An 18,890-nucleotide genomic window follows, 5' to 3' on the forward strand; every position below is an offset into this window, starting at 1 on the left:
TGTTATAATTTTTCTTAATTCTTAGTATTTTTCTTTAGTCTGCTTATTCTCCAGTCCACTCAAATTTCTTTTTCATTCCCCCCAATTTTTCTTCATCCTTGTTAGGGTGTTCTTTTGATTATTACAAGTTCTTTTCATAGTTTTTGAGAAAATCTCAACGCAAGTTCCTATCACTGCTAACAATTTCAGACGACTTGGACTTCTTGCAGTTTAGACTGCCAATTCATCAGCTGCTCTCAAATTATGCAGAAAAAGAAAAGTTATCAGATAATCACTAAATGGAATTAACTTTGAATCTATAGAACTAGTTAGTTCTAGAAAGTGTTGCATATTTCTATAGTACTCATGAGTATTTTGAGAAGTAACGAGATCACACTCCTGCAGCTAGTGCATTGGAATACTCTCTCTAGTAAATGGCAAATCGAGTGGTCTCAATTCATTAGCATAGTAATCTAAATTCTTTATATCAAGTCATAATTTTTAAAAACTACTATGTCACAAAAATCCAAACATATAGATATGGAAAAATAAGCGTGGTTGACACATTTTTGTTTCTCTAAAAGATTTCCTTTTCCTTTTTTATTTTTAATTTTTTTTGTCCATAACATAATGTTTTATAACATTGTGGATCACTTGTTTCAGAATCACCTAAGTGGATGTTTAGTTTGGTTTTATTTGCTTTGTTTTTTCAACCCAGATATATATGACCAGCCTCTGACCTACTGGATCAGAATTCCTGCAGAGAGACTTTGCAGCATTTTCAAGTTTATTAATTCATTTAACCAATATCTGTCTACGATGTATCTGGCAACTGTCCAAGGTACTAGGGATACAACCATGAAATGATCCTGTCTACTCCTCCTGGAGGGAGAGGGAGTTAGAAATTTCAATTTCAAATAGAATAATAAAGGAGGACATCGCTGAGACAAAGGCATGAAGGAGAAAAGGAAGCCCTCCAACAAGATTTCTAAAGGCAAGGACTTGCCAGGCAGAAGTTTTGGGAGTTGAGACAGGAGCTGTCTGGTATGCCTAAACAGCAGCAAGAAGGCCAGTATAGCTGGAGGGGCTGATTGCTATAGAGATAGTGTTGCTGTGTCCATAAGAGAATGCTTTCTGGGGACAGATCGCCTGTGCTTGTGTCAGCCTATCACATGCTGTGTGACCTCGGGCAAGTTTCTGAATTGCTCTGGACCTCGGTTTCTTTACCTATAAAATGAGAATACTACTTAGACCGTGATTAGGTCATTATGAAATTTAATGAGCTAATATTTGTAGCTGCTTAACATTTGTATTAGTCAGGATTCTCAATTGGGAAAAAAAGTGGGATTCTCTAGTGAGACAGAGCCACAGGACATACACAGATAGATATAAGAGGAAATTTATTTTAGGAATTAGCTCACGTGGTTATGGAGGCCAAAGAGTTCCATAGTCTACTTGTGCAAGAGGAGGAAACAGGGAAGTCTGTGGTACAATTCAGTCTGAGTCTGAAAGACTGGGAGCCAGAGGCCATGGGTGTAAGTCCGAGAGTCTGAAGGCCCAGTAGTTCTGATGTCCAAGGGCAGGAAAAATTGACATCCCAGGTCAAGAAGACAAAAGAGGAAAATATTTACCTTTCCTTTCCTTTCTGTTGTTTTGTGTAATCCTTCAACAGATTAGAAGATGCTTACCCGCAGCGGTGAGGGTAGCTCTCTTTACTTAGTCTACTGAATCACATGCTAATTTCTTTTAGAAACCCCTCCACAGAGGTACCCAGAAGTATGCTTTACTAGTTCTCTGAGCATCCCTTAACCCAGTCAGGTTGACACAAAGTTAACCATCACAACCCCCCTTAAAGTAGAACAATAATAGAAAATGAGGTCAGAGGGTAGGAAGCACCAATATGTAGAACATTCACTTTCACTCTGATTGAGTTGGGAAACCATTATAGGTTTTCAGCAGAAAAACTGTGAGATATGACATACCTTTTAAGTAGGACAAACGTTTGCATTTTGTTTCATTCTCCGTTAATGAACTCTTTGAGAAGAAACACTTTGAAATATAGATTTAACTTGTCACATTTATTTTATTTTATTGTTGTGGCTGTCAACATCTAAACTGCAAAAAATCTCTTGGGTTTGAAATATCCTCAGATATGGCTTAGGGTTAATTTATTCTCCATCACCTGTCATGTAATCCTACTAATCAGTGATGAAATACCACTCATATTTTGCCCTGTTTCTACCTCCTAATACAACCTATTATTTCCAAAGTTCCTGACCCCTAGTTTCCTCATCCATGCCACAGGATATACATATTTTCCCAGCTTGTTTCCCTGTCACTTGAGAATCAGCTGAGAAAAATATATATGAACTCACTGAAATCAGCAAAATGCTATAGAAATAAATGTCTTGTCAGTCGTGGCCTTTTTAAGTATTAAAGCACTGGGCTACTTAACTTCACTACTATCTTTTTAAGGTGGTAAAACTCATTTGAACAGAAAAGGTCTGTTTATTATTTCAGACACTGGGCAGGGTTATCATTAATGCGTCACGGTAAGAGCCAGTCTACACTCCCTGGAATATTAGGGAGTCAGACTGGTCAATTGCAGGGGCGTAAGGAATACCTGTTATGAGTCAGCTCTTCAACCATGTTCACCCCTGTCAAGCTGGCTCTCTATTCTTCCAGAACTGCAGTTTGCAAAAGTACCCATTCCTATTCTTTCTGAGTTATCCCTCAGAAGAATGAGGACAGTGTCTTATTTGTTTATTTACAAACCCACCCATTCTCTACATATACTTTTGGAATTCTTGTGGTGTGCCAGCCACTGCTTCATGGTCTACTTATTGTTTTTTCCCTTCACTTCATGAATTACTAGTAATCTGAGGGTTGATGTTTTGGATCTTGAGTACTTAACCCAGTACCATAATCACTGAGTACCTAGACAATTGTAGAACTAAACTTTGCCTAAAGAGAAGGCAAATGTGGCCTTAAGGAATGTACGTTGCAAGTCCTACAGTTGCAGATGGCTTCAAATAAAGCCATCTGACCCAGGGTTGATGCTCACGGTCACAGGCTCGTTGGGTGTTTAGGGTGAGGATGGAAGTGGGCTAGAGACAAGTTAAGTGTTTGGGTGATATTCAAATAATGTAGAAGCAGGTCACAGCCTCTTCATCTCAAGATTAAGCATGAGGAAAGAGTACACACAAAAATCAGATTAATTTGCAAGGTAGGGGAATAAGTATATTATTATATACTTGTAACTAAGTATTCTGGGACCTTGTTATGTTGACTACTCATTAAAAACTGGGCAATATTCTCTTACCAAAATGGATGTCTCTTCTTTTCAGTTACTAGTTTCCTACATGCCATTCTTTTTTTCTTTTTGTCTGCCATCAAAAAAGAAATAAATTTGGTCATAAACAGCAAGTGTTCAAAGTTGCCAGCTGGATGTTCTACTTCTGGGCAATGACAATGACAATAAGAAGAGGGTGATGAACAACAACAGCTCGTGTTGCTGATAAGACCCAATTAAAGGGGCAAATAAGGACAAGTGTTCTACTTGACACACACACATACACACACACACACACACACACACACACACACGCACGCACTCACCCGACTGGTCAGATTTTACAAAGTTGCTGTATTTTTTTTTTTTCAAGTGCCTAACGTTGCCAGAATTCCTGGCATGGCCAATTGAATTTTCCACAGATTAATCCCATCATTCTGAAAATATCCAAGCCTCACATGATGATGATGCCAAACACAGACGTGGTCCTTAGCCTGAGGCATAAGGAGGCCAGCCCCACCGCAGAGCTGCATGGCAGCGTGTTGGAATGTTGTCTGGAGCAGCATGATGGGGCCTGGAGACAGTTTCCGTGGGAATTCTAGCAGTAGGCTTCAACCCTTCTAGCACATGGCATTTCCATATGAACTCATGAAATGACACAGAAAATACATCTGTGCTCACCTGCGATATTGCTGCGATATTTACTGAATTATACTTCCAAAGTCTAATGTCTCCAAACTACTCAGTATCCCACTATGAATGAGTTTAGGATTCTTTACTAGAATCACTCATGACCAGTTAGCTTCAGTTTTCCCAAGCAGTCAGTGATTTTTTTTAACTTACCTCAGGTGCAAAATAATGATGTTTTCACTTACTCACTGAACCCAGAGAAGCCTGGTGGTTTCCTGGGTGTCAGTACCATCAATGGGAATGCAGTAAATAAGAGGGTTAGGATAACAAGCCTGAGTTGGTGAGGTCTGGGTTCAAATCCCAACCCTGTCTCAAGTCTGAGAGTAACATGTAGCCAAGCTACTTGAACTTATGAAGCTTCAGTTTTCTCAACTGCAAGAAAAGACAAAAAAATAATTTCTGAGAGGGTTCTTTTTAAGAATTAATGAGGGGGAAAAAAGCACATAAAACGATTGGTGCATAGTAAACGCTCAGAAAAGTTATGTGGTATTATAAATTCTTTAAGCAAAAGCATTCCTAATACACAATTAAATGCCATGTAGATTTGAATAAGGTTTCTATTTAATTCATTATTAACGAATTAAATACATAAGAAAGTAAAAAAAAAGCAGGCTGAGCTTTTCTTTCTTTTGTTGGGTGTCATATTTTACATTATAATTAAAGCATTATTCAAGACTAATTATACTCTTGATTTTTAACTCCGGTTTTGTTGATGATGAAAGTTAAGAGAATTTTAATCCCCAGGGTGGAGAGGGTAAAATGGCTTATTACTTGGCAAAAGAAAGAGAGAATAAGAAAGTTATTTATAGCCATCAACCAACAAAGTGCATGAGTTTTCATCAGAAATGATCAATTGGGGAGCGGTTTTTGAGAACTCTAAGAGATAAAATAGAAGAATATAAATTGTTATAAGCACTCCGCATTTTGTCCTGGCTGTGACCACCAACTCATTTTGTCAAATGTCTGTCTGTGCCTCAGCCTTCTGGTTTATAAAACGATTCTACTTTCCCTTATTTATAAGGCATGGCTAATACCTGACACCTATTTTAGAAGTATTGTCACTCTGAAGGTTTTGCAGAGTAAGATAGTTTACAGCAGTAGGGAAGCTAAGTAATTCCAAAATCACAGTTTCCAGTACAATGTAGATGTCAACATTGCACCAAATACACCCATTAACTGAAAACCCTGCTTTTAAATCAGCCTGTTCATGCTTGTGGCTTCGTCTGCTTATGTGAATGTATTTGTGTTCACTGCCAAGTTATGCTTTGAGTTGGTGAACACAGATGCCATAATGTAGGCTGGAAATACTATGTTTTGAAAAAAAAGTTACATCCTGAATTCCTGCCTGCACCCCTGTGTGTTTTATTCTCAATTGAAATGTTCATATAAAAGGAAAGATAATTATGTGATTCATTTACTGGTCGCGAGCAAGGAGGGTATGAGTTCACAGAACTGTTGCATACCTTTGTTGGACTTTAGATTTCTTTTAGTAAGCATAGCCATTTCAGACAGGAAATACTAATAAGGCTCTTTTTTTTTTTTTCACTAATTGCTGCCAACAGAATATATAGGAAAATAAGACTGCTTATTTCTGATTTGCTTGTCCCAGCCCTGTTACTGCAGATGGATCTCAAGAGGACCATTGAAAGTGAGCTACTCTTTGGAAATAAGTGAGCTGACCTCTCCGCGCCGCCCCCCCCCCCAACACCCTCTCCTCAAAACAAACTAGTTCACATGTGAACAAAAGAATGCCTTCTCAAGCCTGAGTAAATAAAAGCAACTATCCTTCATAAGTCAAGAGTTCATTGGACCCCCTTTGTCAGATTCTTAAGATTAATACAGAATATGTGACGATCATCCATTTTGTTGTCTTCCTTCAGGAGGAAACAGAAAACTTAACCACCATCACATTTATGTAAATGAGAATAAGCCTCTTGTAACCAATTTCCCACCAGCCTCCCCAAAAACATTTTGAGGGACATTTTCTCAGATTTCTATTGCTGTGAAACAAACTACTACTGAACCTCGTGGCCTAAATCGACAATCATTTTATTTGTTCATGATGCTACGGGTCAGGAAGGTGGGCAGAGTCCAACCTTGTGGCTCCTCTGCTTCATGTAGTATCAGCTGGGACACAAAGGAGGCTGGAAGGTCCCAATTGTCTCGTTCATACATTGAACAGATGGTGTTGACTAGGGGCTATGACTTCAAGCTGACCTCCATTGTCCTTCACGTGGCTCTCTCTGTTGGCTACTTCGACTTCTTCACAGCATAGTGGCTGAGTTTCAAGAAGGAACATTCCAGGACGGATGAGAGTAGACACTTCAAATCACTTAAGGCTTGACCTCATGAGTTACCTGTCTTCACTTCAGTATAGTCGAAGCCTCATTCTGTTAGTCATTCCCTATTCTGATAGTCAAAGCCAGTCATCATATTAGCCCAAATTCAAGAGGAAGAGGAACAGACTAACCCTTTCAAAAGAATAAGTAACGAAGAATTGGAGGCCATCTTTAATCCACTACAACCTATGAAACCAAAACCAGATATAAAGTTAGCTGTAGAAAGTAAATATTTGCTTCCCCAAGTTTGATTTTTGACTTCTATTTATTTTATTTATTTACTTTTAATTTTTTTTGTTGTTTGTTTTTTGAGAGAGACAGAGACAGAGTGTGAGCAGGAGAGGGGCAGAGAGAGAGGGAGGCACAGAATCCGAAGCAGGCTCCAGGCTCTGAGCTGTCAGCACAAAGCCCTATGCGGGGCTCGAACCCACAAACCATGAGATCATGACCTGAGCCAAAGTCGGACGCTCAACCGACTGAGCCACCCAGGTGCCCCTTGACTTCTTTTTAAACACCGAATACTCCAAAGAGTCACAGAGCTGGGGGTACCCTCATGGAAACATACTCGAGTGTCAAGACTCAAAGTAATATGTATTTGTAGTCTTATTTTAAAAAAGACTTGTTTCAGATGGAAGGAACACATTGTTCAAAAAACCCTTTACTTGTTCATAGGGTGCATCCCCCCCCCCCCCGAGATAGACTTAGAGAATGAGCCTACATACGGTAGACTTAGAATGTTGTCATCTTTCTGTAATGCTGAGACAGGAAACAGTACAGCTAAAAAAACAAAACAAAAAAAAAAAACAAAACAAAAAAAACAAAAAGAAAACAAATAGGGGGTGGGGTGGGCTGGGAAATATGTCTGGTCAAGTATATGGCACTGTGTCTGAAGGAGAGGGAAAAAAAAAATCTCTGATCTTGTCTGGCACTCTAGTACCTGTGCACCTGAGTCTAGGTGCAATCAGATAAGCCTGAGCTTTTTGCTTAGTACAGGTTTGACAAGTCAAGATGCTGGTAAAGATTCTTAGTGTTGATTCTGCTGTTAAATTCAAATAGCATGACTAAACCTAACAGAATCTGAGGCACACTTTTAAGATTCTCAGCTTCCCTCCCTCTTCCTCCCCGAAAATATGTGCATTCCATCTGTCTTTTTAAAATTTTTTTTAAGACCAAAGGCATCCCTGGAAGGTTATGAAGTCTTTTTTGTATTATTTGGATTTAACTGGTGGGGAAATAGGTTGGTGATAAGTGATTTGCTCAGATTTGACAGAGACGGAATTTTTTTGAAGCTCTTGTCTCCTGCCTCTCTGTGAAGTGATCTTGGTTTCCGACCCCCCCCCCCCCGCCCCGGCAGATACACAGAATAGTTATTATATGCAATTTACTAAATTCCCAAGAGAACAAAACCTTACCTTTAATTAATTGATGATGCCAAGTTCAAGAGATGTTAATGATGTTAATTACTAACCATGTAGTATTATTTCTTAAGTCAGGGGTAAGGGGCTTTTGGTCTTGATGATAATTGCAGCAAGAATCACTGAGGCTAGAAATGCATTTTAAAATAATCTCTAGATAAACTGAGGGTTGATGGGGGTGGGTGGGCGGGAGGGGAAAGTGGGTGATGGGCATTGAGGAGGACACCTGTTGGGATGAGCACTGGGTGTTGTATGAAAACCAATTTGACAACAAATTTCATACTAAAAAAAATAAATAAAAAATAAAATAATCTCTACTCATCCACTTTGTGCCCTGTCTTTCTAAAATCTTCAGCCTCCATGTGAGGAGGGAAATAAAAGGAAATGCTTTCAGAGGGTGGTAAACTGGATCTCTCACCTCATTTAAAGAACTCCCATCTTCAGTGAATTGTTGTCATGTGGCCATATGAGCCCAGCGTTGCCAGATCTTTTGATATTTCAAATAAGGCCAGAAATCCAGATTTTTACATGTACTTTCCATATTTTTTAAAATGTTAGCAATGATACAGAATACAAAGTGTGTGGGCCAGTTCTCTGGGGAGCAAAATGAAGAAAAGGCAAAAACAAGGACACACATACAATTGTGGGGACATTTCAAGTACCACGTGTGAGACTCTAGTTTGAGCTTCCTTAATGGCTTTTGTTCTTTCAAATAAGATATAAAAGATATTGGAATCATTTTTCTTGTTTCCTTTCACTGCTTCATAAGCCCCCTAAGCAAAAAACACATAGAAATACACAATGTGTAATTATAAATGGTACAACACCTACATTTTCATACAAACAGCGAGTGTGATTTTGTGGTATCATAGTTTCCACGGTCTGGTAGATTTCAAAAATGACCGTAACATCTTCCATTCCTCTGTGTCTATCCATTTTCCACTTCTCCCATCAAAAGGAAGTCTCCTTCTATGCCCTTGAATCTGGGCTTGATCCTCTGACTTATTTGGTTGTTGAAACACTGGCAAACGTGACGGAAGCAAGGCCTTGAAGAGGGTTTGTGTTTGCATCTTGTACTGATCTGTGGAACACTTCTTCCATCATATGAATAAGTCCAAGTTGGCTTGGAACCACATGGAGGGAGTTCTACCTACCCCAGCTAATCTCGTATGCTCGGTTTGCCAGCTGAACTCTAGCTCTGTACCAGTTGAGTCAACCTAGTCACAGGGAGCCACCTGGCTGACCCATAGAATCATAAGAAATAACAAATCTGTGCTATTTGAACCTACTTACTGATTCATGATACTAAAACAAAAACAAAAACAAAAACAAAAAACGGGGCGCCTGGGTGGCTCAGTTGGTTAAGCATCCGACTTCATCTCAGGTCATGATCTCGTGGTTTGTGAGTTCGAGCCCCACATTGAACTCGGAGCCCCACAACTTGGAGCCTGGAGCCTGCTTCGGATTCTGTGTCTCCCTCTCTCTCTTCCCCTCCCCTACTTGTACTCTGTCTCTATCAAAAATAAATAAATGTAAAAATAAAAATTAAAAAAAAAAAAAAACAGTGAGCTTTCGGGATAATAGTTTATGTCATTCCATAACTATGTGATATTGGACAAGTTCCTTGTATTTCCCTAAATTCCAATTTCTCCAATAAATTACTACCTAACATATAAGAATAAAAAGGCATATACTTATATCAATATCTGTATCCATCTATCTATCATCTATGTATCTGTCTGTCCATTTGTCCACCTCTCTGTCCTCTATCTAGTTATTCTATTAATTAATTAGAACTATTAATATAGATCTTGGTGTTAAATATGACAGAAGGTCTTGTCAACTATCAGTGACCTTTCTCCTTTGTTAATTGTGTAAGTACCCTATATTGTAATGTTGATGGTTCCTGATTCCAAGGCATAGTTGTAGTTTGTGCTTGTGATGTTCTTGTTTTTGTTTTTTAATTTACTCTTAGCAACAACCTTGCCTGGCCTGTAAGGTAACCTTCCAACTAATTAAGAAATATTCAAATTGAAACTCAGAACTCCAGGGGCGCCTGGGTGGCGCAGTCGGTTAAGCGTCCGACTTCAGCCAGGTCACGATCTCGCGGTCCGTGAGTTCGAGCCCCGCATCAGGCTCTGGGCTGATGGCTCAGAGCCTGGAGCCTGTTTCCGATTCTGTGTCTCCCTCTCTCTCTGCTCCTCCCCCGTTCATGCTCTGTCTCTCTCTGTCCCAAAAATAAATAAACGTTGAAAAAAAAAAATTAAAAAAAAAAAGAAACTCAGAACTCCAGCAGTTGTTTTCGGAAACAAAGTTAATGATGCTGGAGGCATATGAAACCAAGTACATTGTCTTGCACTCCTTAAAGAGTAAACATTTTCCTCCAGCTCCTAAGTGAAACAAAGGCATAATTTGGATTGAATGGTTACCCAATGTTAAGGCCTTCAATGAAAATATTATAATATTTTGGAAATAGATTTAAACGACAACTTTTGAGTCTGCCAGAGGTGTATTTTCATAGGTGTTTTTATATGTATACCAGGAATAAAGCTGTGAAAGGCAAAGTGAAGATCTAAGAAGCGATGCTAATCAAAATCACGGTATCGTGGAGGAATGCTTTTTACAACACCTTTTCTCCATCTTTGAGTTGCGATGCTGATCAAATTAAGTCAAGATACACTGAATATTGTGAGAGAGGGAATAAAAATACCGTTAGGGTTTTAGAAAACAGATATTCCTTTGTTTCCATTTAAAAACTCTTCTTGGTTATACATCAAAGCTATTGCTTTTCTCACCCTTGATCCTTTACAAAGTTTGACCCTCCACCTTCCAAACTGCTTCCATTTTATTTTCCACCTGTCTTGTCTCTCCTTTGTAACCCTACTACTTTAAATATGTGCTTTTATTTTTTTCTCTTCTTCCCAGCTTCTCATGCCCCTCCCTAAATATGGAAAGAACCCATCTGTACATATGTTTTCTTCTTTTTTTAATTAAAGAAAAAGCACAAAACTAAACACAAAACACACAAAACCTAAGTGGGTCATATTTTATGCAGAAGTCCAAAGCCAAGCTCGCTGAGAATTCTGCCCACCTGATTAAAGTGTGGCTCATATCCTCTTATCCTTTTTATGCGTGTCTCTGAATACGGTCTTTTTGGAACCAAGGGGTTGGTGGATTTTAATGGTTTTAAATGATTTCCTGTTGTGTGATATTCTACCGTTACAGTTTGGGATTTAAAAATAACTAACTAAATAACTAAATAACTAAATAACTAGATAATAAATGTGCTTTCAGTTGGTAAAGCAACTCCTTTGTCCTTCATTCTTCCTCTCAAGTATACGTGGGAGTTTCTATTATCACTCACATCTGGTCTTTGAAACCTAAAATTCGAACTATAAACTTGCTTAAAAAAATACATGTGCACAAAAACACAGCTGTCTGTAGGTTTCTTTTGATCCCACTGTAAAAGAAGCTACATGTCATTTTCTTGATTTGAGGCTTTTCGAAGTGAGGGAGCTAACAGATCACGGCTTTTCTCCCTTCTTTTCATCTTCCTCCTTACAGCACAGCATGTGTGAGAACTGTGGGCAAGAAGACACTCTTTCATGCATTAATGATTATGCTACATTTCGGTGGAAAAATAATTTGGACAAACAGGCATCCATTCACATTTTGGGGCATCTTCTGAAAGACACCAAACGTTGAGGCTGTTTCAAATTTGCTTTTCCTCCCGGGTTGTGTTTTGAGAAGAGAGGGAAGTGTTATCCGAAATTATTAGGTGCTCAAACTAATTTCAGAGTCATTTTAGTGGCAGATGAAGGGCCTATATTTTTGAACTTGTCAACTGGTTCTATGATAAACCTATGAAACTCTTTCAAGTTCTTCGTGAAATCAGGATTAATGCCATATGCCATGTTCCTTGTTTATGCAGAACGAAGCAAAAACTAAAGTTAGACCTGACAGACCTGATGTATAGGAGATTATACAGTAAAATTAGGTCTGTCGAATCTCGCCGTCCCAGTATAGACACAGGAAGACAAAATGCCAATAGTCTTCACACTTTGTTTAAAAGATCATTTCAATTTTTCACAAACATTTTTTTTCCTAGAGATGCAAAAAAGCAGCAAAGCAGGAGTTCATTTTCTTACTTTTTAAATATGAAATTTATGGTCAAATTGGTTTCCATACCACACCCAGTGCTCATCCCAACAGGTGCCTTCCTCAATGCCCATCACCCACTTTCCCCTCCCTCCCACCCCCTTTTTTCAAAATTGGCCCTAGATGATTTTTTCTAGCCATTTGGAGGAATTACAAATAAATTGTCATATATGGTAAGTGTGCTTTGTGATGATTTGATATATGTATACATTGTAAAAGGATTCCCACCATTGTTACCTAACACATGCATTACTTTTTATTTATTTATTTATTTATTTATTTAGTGGGGTCATTTAAGTTCTATTTTCTTACCAAATTTTAGTTATACTACAGTACTGTCAACTATAATCACCATGTTATGGATTCAACTCTCCAACCTTATTCACATTATGACTGGAAGTTCGTACTCTTTTCCAGTCTCCTTATTTTCCTCACCCTCTGTTCCCTGTCATATATTATTCTGCTCTCAGTTTTTATGAGTTTGACCTAAAAAAAAGTGATATTATGCAGTTTGTCCTTCGTTGTCTGGCTTATTTCACTTTGCATGACATCCTTTGCTTTCATCTATGTTGTAAAAAAAATGGCAGGATTTCCTCTTTTTTAGAGGCTGAATAATATTCCACTGTGTGTGCATATATACATGCGAGAGCATAAATATCTCTTTGAAATAATAATTTTCTTTCCTTTGCAGGTATACCCTCGTGTGGTATTGCTAGATCATATGTGTAGGTATATTTTTAATTTCTTGAGAAGCTTCCATATTTGGCCTTTCCATAATTCCATTGTTTTCTATAGTGGCTAGAACTATTGACATTCCCACCAACAGTGTGCAAGAGTTCCCTTTTCCTCACAGTCTCACCAGAATTTTTTAACTCTTATCTTTTTTATTATGGCCATCCTAACAGGTGTGAAGGCTTATCTCATTGTGGTTTGGATTTGCATTTCCATGATGATGAATGGTGCTGAAAATCTTTTCATGTGCCTGTATATCTTCTTTGGAAAATGTCTATTGAGGTCCTTTGCTCATTTTTTGATGGAACCACTTAGTTTTTATGCTATTCCGTTACATGGTTTCCTTGCATAATTTACACATTAACCCCTTATCAGATATGTGGTTTGTAAATATTTTCTCCCATGTCATAGTTGGCCTTTTCATTTTGCCGATGGTTTCCTTTGAGGCACTGAAGCTTTTTAGTTTGATGTAGTCCTGCTTAATTATTTTTGCTTAGTTACCTTTTCTTTGGTGTCAAATCCAAACACTAATTGCAAATACAGATATCAAGGGGCTTACATCCAATGTTTTCTTCTAGGCATTTTATGGTTTGGGATCTTATGCTCCAGTTTTCAATCCATTTTGAGTTGATTTGTGTGAGTGGTGTAAGATAAGGGTCCAGTTTCATTCTTTTTTGCATGTAGCTATCCAGTTTTTCCAACAGCATTTACTGAAGAAATTATCTTTTTTATTGTAAATTTTTTGTGTCTGTGTTGAAAATCAATTATCCATATATGGATTGGTCTATTTCTGGGCTCTCTGTTCTAATGCATTGATCTTTGTGTCTGTTTTTATGCCAATACCACTCTGATTTGATTACTATAGTTCACAACGTAGTCTGAATTCAGGAAGTAAGGATGAATTCAGGAATAAAGAATGCTTTTAGACTTATTCTTCTTTCTAAAGATTGTTTTGGTTATTTGAGGTATTTTGTGATTTCATATGAATTTAGGATTTATATATATTTTTTATTTCTTTAAAAAATATCATTGAAATTTTGATAGGAACTGCACTGAAACTGTATATAGGTTTGGGTAGTATGGACCCTTTAACAATGTTTCATCTATTTGTATCTTCTTCAATTGCTTTCATCAATATTTCATAGTTTTCAGTGTTCAGATTTTTCACCTCCCTGGTTAAATTTATTAAGTATTCCATTCTTTCTGATGCTATTGTAAATGAGATAGTTTTTTATTAATTTCTCTTTCTAATAGCTCATTATTAGTGTATAGAAGTGCAACTGATTTTTGTATATTGATTTTGTATCCCACACTTTATTAAATTTGTTTATTTGTTTTAAGTTTTTGGCTGAAGTTTTTAGGGCTCTCAACATAAAGTCATATCATCTGCAAACAGAGACAATTTTAGCTTTCCCTTACCAATTTGAATACCTTTTATTTCTTTCTCTTGCCTAACTTCTTTAAAAAAACTTTATTTATTGAGAGAGAAGCACTGGGGGAGGGACAGACAGAGAGGGAGAGAGAGAGAGAGAATCCCAATCAAGGTCCTCACTGCAGGCGCCAAACCCAACAAAACACTCCATCCCATGAACTGTGAGATCATGACCTAAGCTGAAATCAAGAGCCAATGCCTAACCAACTGAGACCCCCAGGCGCCCCGTGCCTAACTTCTACTGGTATTCCCCAGTATGATGCTGCATAAAAGTGGTGAGAGTGGCCATCTTCAACTTGTTATTGATCTCTTAGAAGAAAAGAGCTTTTAGCTCTTCACCTGTAAGTGTGATGATAAATTAGTCCTTGCCATATATGGCCATTAGTATGTCAAAGTAAATTCCTTCTATACCCATTTTGTTGAGAATTTTTATCATGAGAGAATGTTGAATTCTGTCAAATGTGTTTTTTTTCCTCCATCTATTGAGATGATCATATGATTTTTATTCTTTATTTTGTTAATGTAGTGTATATTACATTGACTGATTTGTGATGCTGAATGCTCTTTGAATCTCTGAAATAAGTTCCACTTGATCATGATGTATGATCCTTTTAATGTACCATTAAATTTGGTGTTTTTGTATCCATATTCATCAATGGTATTAGCTTGTAATTTTCTTTTTCTTGTAGTATCTTGTAGCATATGGCTTTGGTATCAGGGTAATGTTGGCCTCATAAAATGAGTTTGAGAGTGTTCCTTCATCTTCCGTTGTTTTGGAAGAGTTTGCAAAGTATTGATATCAATCCTTCTTTAAATGTTTAGTTAGAATTTACTCATGAAGTCATCTGGTCCTGGAACTTGTTGGGAGATTTTTGATTATTAATTTAATCTGCACACTAGCAGTTGGTCTGTTCAAATTTTTTCTGTTCCTTCATGATTCAGTCTTGGTAAGTTGTATGTTTCTTGGACTATATCCATTGCTTCTAAGTTATATAATTTGTTGGTATATAATTATTTATAATAATTTCATATGATTCTTAGTGTTTCTGTGTTATCAGTTGTTAATATCTACTCTTTGATTTCTGATTTTATGTATTTGAGTCTTGTTTTCCTAAGGTACTTTAGCATAAGACTTATAAATTTTATCTTTTTAAAAACCTCTCTTCATTTGATTGATCTTTTCTATTGGCTTTCTAGTCTTTATTTCAATTATTTCCACTCAGCTATTTGTTGTTTCCTTCCTTCTATGAACTCTGGGCTATTTATGCTTCTTTTTCTAGTTCTTTGAGATGTAAAGTTAGGTTGTTTATTTGAAATGTTTCTTGTTTCTTAATGTAGGCAGTTATCACTATAAATTTTCAGAAATGCTTTTGCTATATCCCATAAACTTTGGTATGTTTTGTTTCTATTTTTATTTATATCAAGAAGCTTTTTGATTTTCTTTAAGATCTCTTCTTTGCCCTATTAGTTATTTAGGAGCATGTTGTTTAATCTCCACATATTTGTGAATTTTCCAGTTTTCTCTTGCAATTGGTTTCTAGTTTCATGCTATTGTTGTCAGAAAAGATACTTGATAGGATTCCATTCTTTGTAAATTTATTAATATTGTTTTTGTGGCCTAATGTGTTATCTTTCCTGGAGAATGTTCCACATGTTTTTGAAAAAAAATACATATTCTGGTGCTTTAGGGTGGAATGTTCTGAGTATGTCTTCAGGGCCTATCTGGTGTAATATGTAGTTTAACTTCAATGTTTCCTCATTAATTTTCTATTTGGATGCTCAAGCTAGCCACTGTTGGAAATTCAGTAGTAAAGTCCCCTTTTGTTATTGCATTGGTAACTATTTTCTCCTTTAAATCTGATAAGATTTGTTATATATTTGATAATGATACAAGGGTCAATTCTTCAAGAGTGTATACAATTGGGTGCATGAATATTTATAATTGTATATCCTCTTGAAGAATTGACACCTTTATCATTATATAATGGCCTTTGTTTCTTGATAACATTTTTACCTTGAAGTCTATTTTTCTCTAAATAAGAGAGCTATCCTTGTATTTTTTATTTGCTTGTTTGTTTCTATTTGGGTGGAATATCTACTTTCAGTCTACATGTGTCCTTGCATCGGAAGTGAGCCTCTTATATGCAGCATATGGGCAGTTTGTTTTTACCGCCCCCCCCCCCCAATTAAGCCACTCTATGTTTTTGACTGGAGAATTTAGTACATTTACGTGTATAGCAATTATTGATAGATATAGGCTTATTATTGGCATTTGTTAATTGTTTTCTGACTTTCATTCCTTTTTCTCTTGTGTTCTTTCTTGCTCTTTTCCTTTGTGATTTGATGATTTTCCTTAGTGATAGTATTTGATTCTTTTTTCTTTACCTTTAGTGAATCAACCATATATTTATGCTTCATGGTTACTATAGGGCTTACATAAAATATATTTATTACAGTCTATTTTAAACTCATAGCAACTTAACTTTAAATACATACTAAATCTCTACATTTTTACAATCCTCCCATACATGTTATGTTTTTAATGTCATAATTTTCTTCCTTTTATACTGTGTATCTGCTAACAAATTGTTATCATTACAGTTATTTCTTTTTTTTTTTTTTCTTTTTTTTTTTTTTTTTTTTTTTTTTTTTTTTTTTTTAAATTTTTTCAACGTTTATTTATTTTTGGGACAGAGAGAGACAGAGCATGAACGGGGGAGGGGCAGAGAGAGAGGGAGACACAGAATCGGAAACAGGCTCCAGGCTCTGAGCCATCAGCCCAGAGCCCGACGCGGGGCTCGAACTCACGGACCGCGAGATCGTGACCTGGCTGAAGTCGGACGCTTAACCGACTGCGCCACCCAGGCGCCCCTCATTACAGTTATTTCAATACTTTTGTCTTTTAACCTTTATTCTAGAATTTTAAGTGATTTGTTCACCACTATTTCAGTATTAAAGTATTCTGAAAATAACTACCAATTACCCTTTCTGGTGATTTTTATACGTTTATGTGTTTTCCCGTTACTGATTTTATTTTATTTCAACCTGAAGAACTCCCTTTAACATTTCTTGTAAGGCCAGTCTTATGGCAATGAATTCCTTCGGCCTTTGTTTTCCTGGGTGACTCTTGAGCTCTCCTTTAATACCAAAGGTAAGCTTTGCCAGTTAGGGTATCTTGATTGACAGTTTTTGTTGTTCCTGTTGTTTATTTTATTTATTTATTTATTTATTGCACTTTGAGTATATAAACCCATTCTTTTTTGGTTTGCAAAACTTCCCCAAAAATTCCCACTAATAATCATTGGAGTTTTCTTATATGTAGCAAGTTGCTTTTCTCCTGCTATTTTTAAAAATTCTCCCTTTGTCTTTAACTTGTTTAATTATAATATATCTTGATGTGGGTCTCTTTAGAATCACCTTATCTGGTATTTTTTTGGACTTCCTGGATCTGGAGTCTGTCATTTCTTCCAAGTTAAAGAAGTTTCTTGTCATTATTCCTTTAAATAAGTTTTTTGTTCCTTTCTCTCTCTCTTCTTCTTCTGGGACCCATAAAAAGCCAATATTGGTATTATTGATGGTATTCTATAAATCTCTTAAGCTGTCTTTACTTTTTTCCATTCTTCCTTTTCTTTTTGTTCCTTTGATTGGATGAATTCCACTTCCCTGTCATTAAGTTCACTGATTCTTCTGCTTAATGTAGACTAATGTTGAACTCTTTCATTGAATTTTTAGCCCAGTTCTTGTATTTTTTAGGTTTATGATTTCTGTTTGGTAGAGGTTTTAATATAATCTCTTTGTTGTAATTCTTATTTTATTCATGCATTTCTCATAACCTTGGTGAGCATATTTGTGATCATTTGAACTCTGGGTAAATCATTTATCTCCATTTCATTAAGATCAGTTTTTGGAGATTTATCTGCTTTTGTTTTTAATATTTTCATCTGGTGTTTTGATTTTCCTTGTCTCTTTATGTTGCTTTTTGAATATTAAATAAAATAGTCACCCCTTCCAGGTTTGACAGACTGGTCATGTGTAAAGGAACCTTGTCAATCAGTCTGTCTGGTCTGAGCTCCTGCTTGTTTCTGAAACTTTTGTGATTATCCAATCTTCCATCTTTGCTACTAATGGCTCCTGGTAGTGAGAAGTGTGCTTAGACTTTTGTAAGTTTCCCAATGGGAAGCTTGTGGTAAGCACCCAGATGCTGGCTGATTAGTAGCTAAACTCTCAGGCAGCAGCTGGGATGTATGCAGTCAAAGCCCTTGCAAGGAAAAACTGGGAGATAGTCCCCTCTGTGCTGAACTACGGTGAGTGCTAGCATTACAGTTAATTCCTTCTTTGTTTGTTATAGTTGTGTGGGACTTATGAGCACAAAGTCATTGGCTTTCAGAGCTAAGCAATTTGGGGTCCCAGCCACTGGTTGACAGGTTTAAAAGTTTAGGGACTAGATGTGTGGTCCAAATCTTTTCCTCCTCAGGGAAAAGCTGGGAATTAGGGGTTCCGTCCCAATTGTCTGTCACTGTACCCAGGTGGAGTTTATGGCCAGAAGATGTATCAGCCTTTTCTACCCATTTCAGTGTGGGTGTTTTCTCAGTTGTCCAACATACAGGAGTCACACACTCTTTTCTGGATCTCTCTCTGGGGAAACCGCTCCACCCGTGGTTACATATTTGGTGCATCTGCCAGACAAGGGAAATTCAGGTGGCTTCTATGTCACCATTTTGATAAAGAGTTCTAGAAGAAATGTTAGAATCCCTTAGATAATGTTTTAATGCAAATACGTTAATTAACTTTTTAATGTATTTGCTTTAAAAGAAAATTAAATTATACAGATCACACACTTTTTGGTAAAGTAG

The sequence above is a fragment of the Puma concolor genome, chromosome B3, assembly GCF_028749965.1.
Source record: "Puma concolor isolate L17-30 chromosome B3, mPumCon1.1.hap2, whole genome shotgun sequence".
Lineage (NCBI taxonomy): Eukaryota > Metazoa > Chordata > Mammalia > Carnivora > Felidae > Puma > Puma concolor.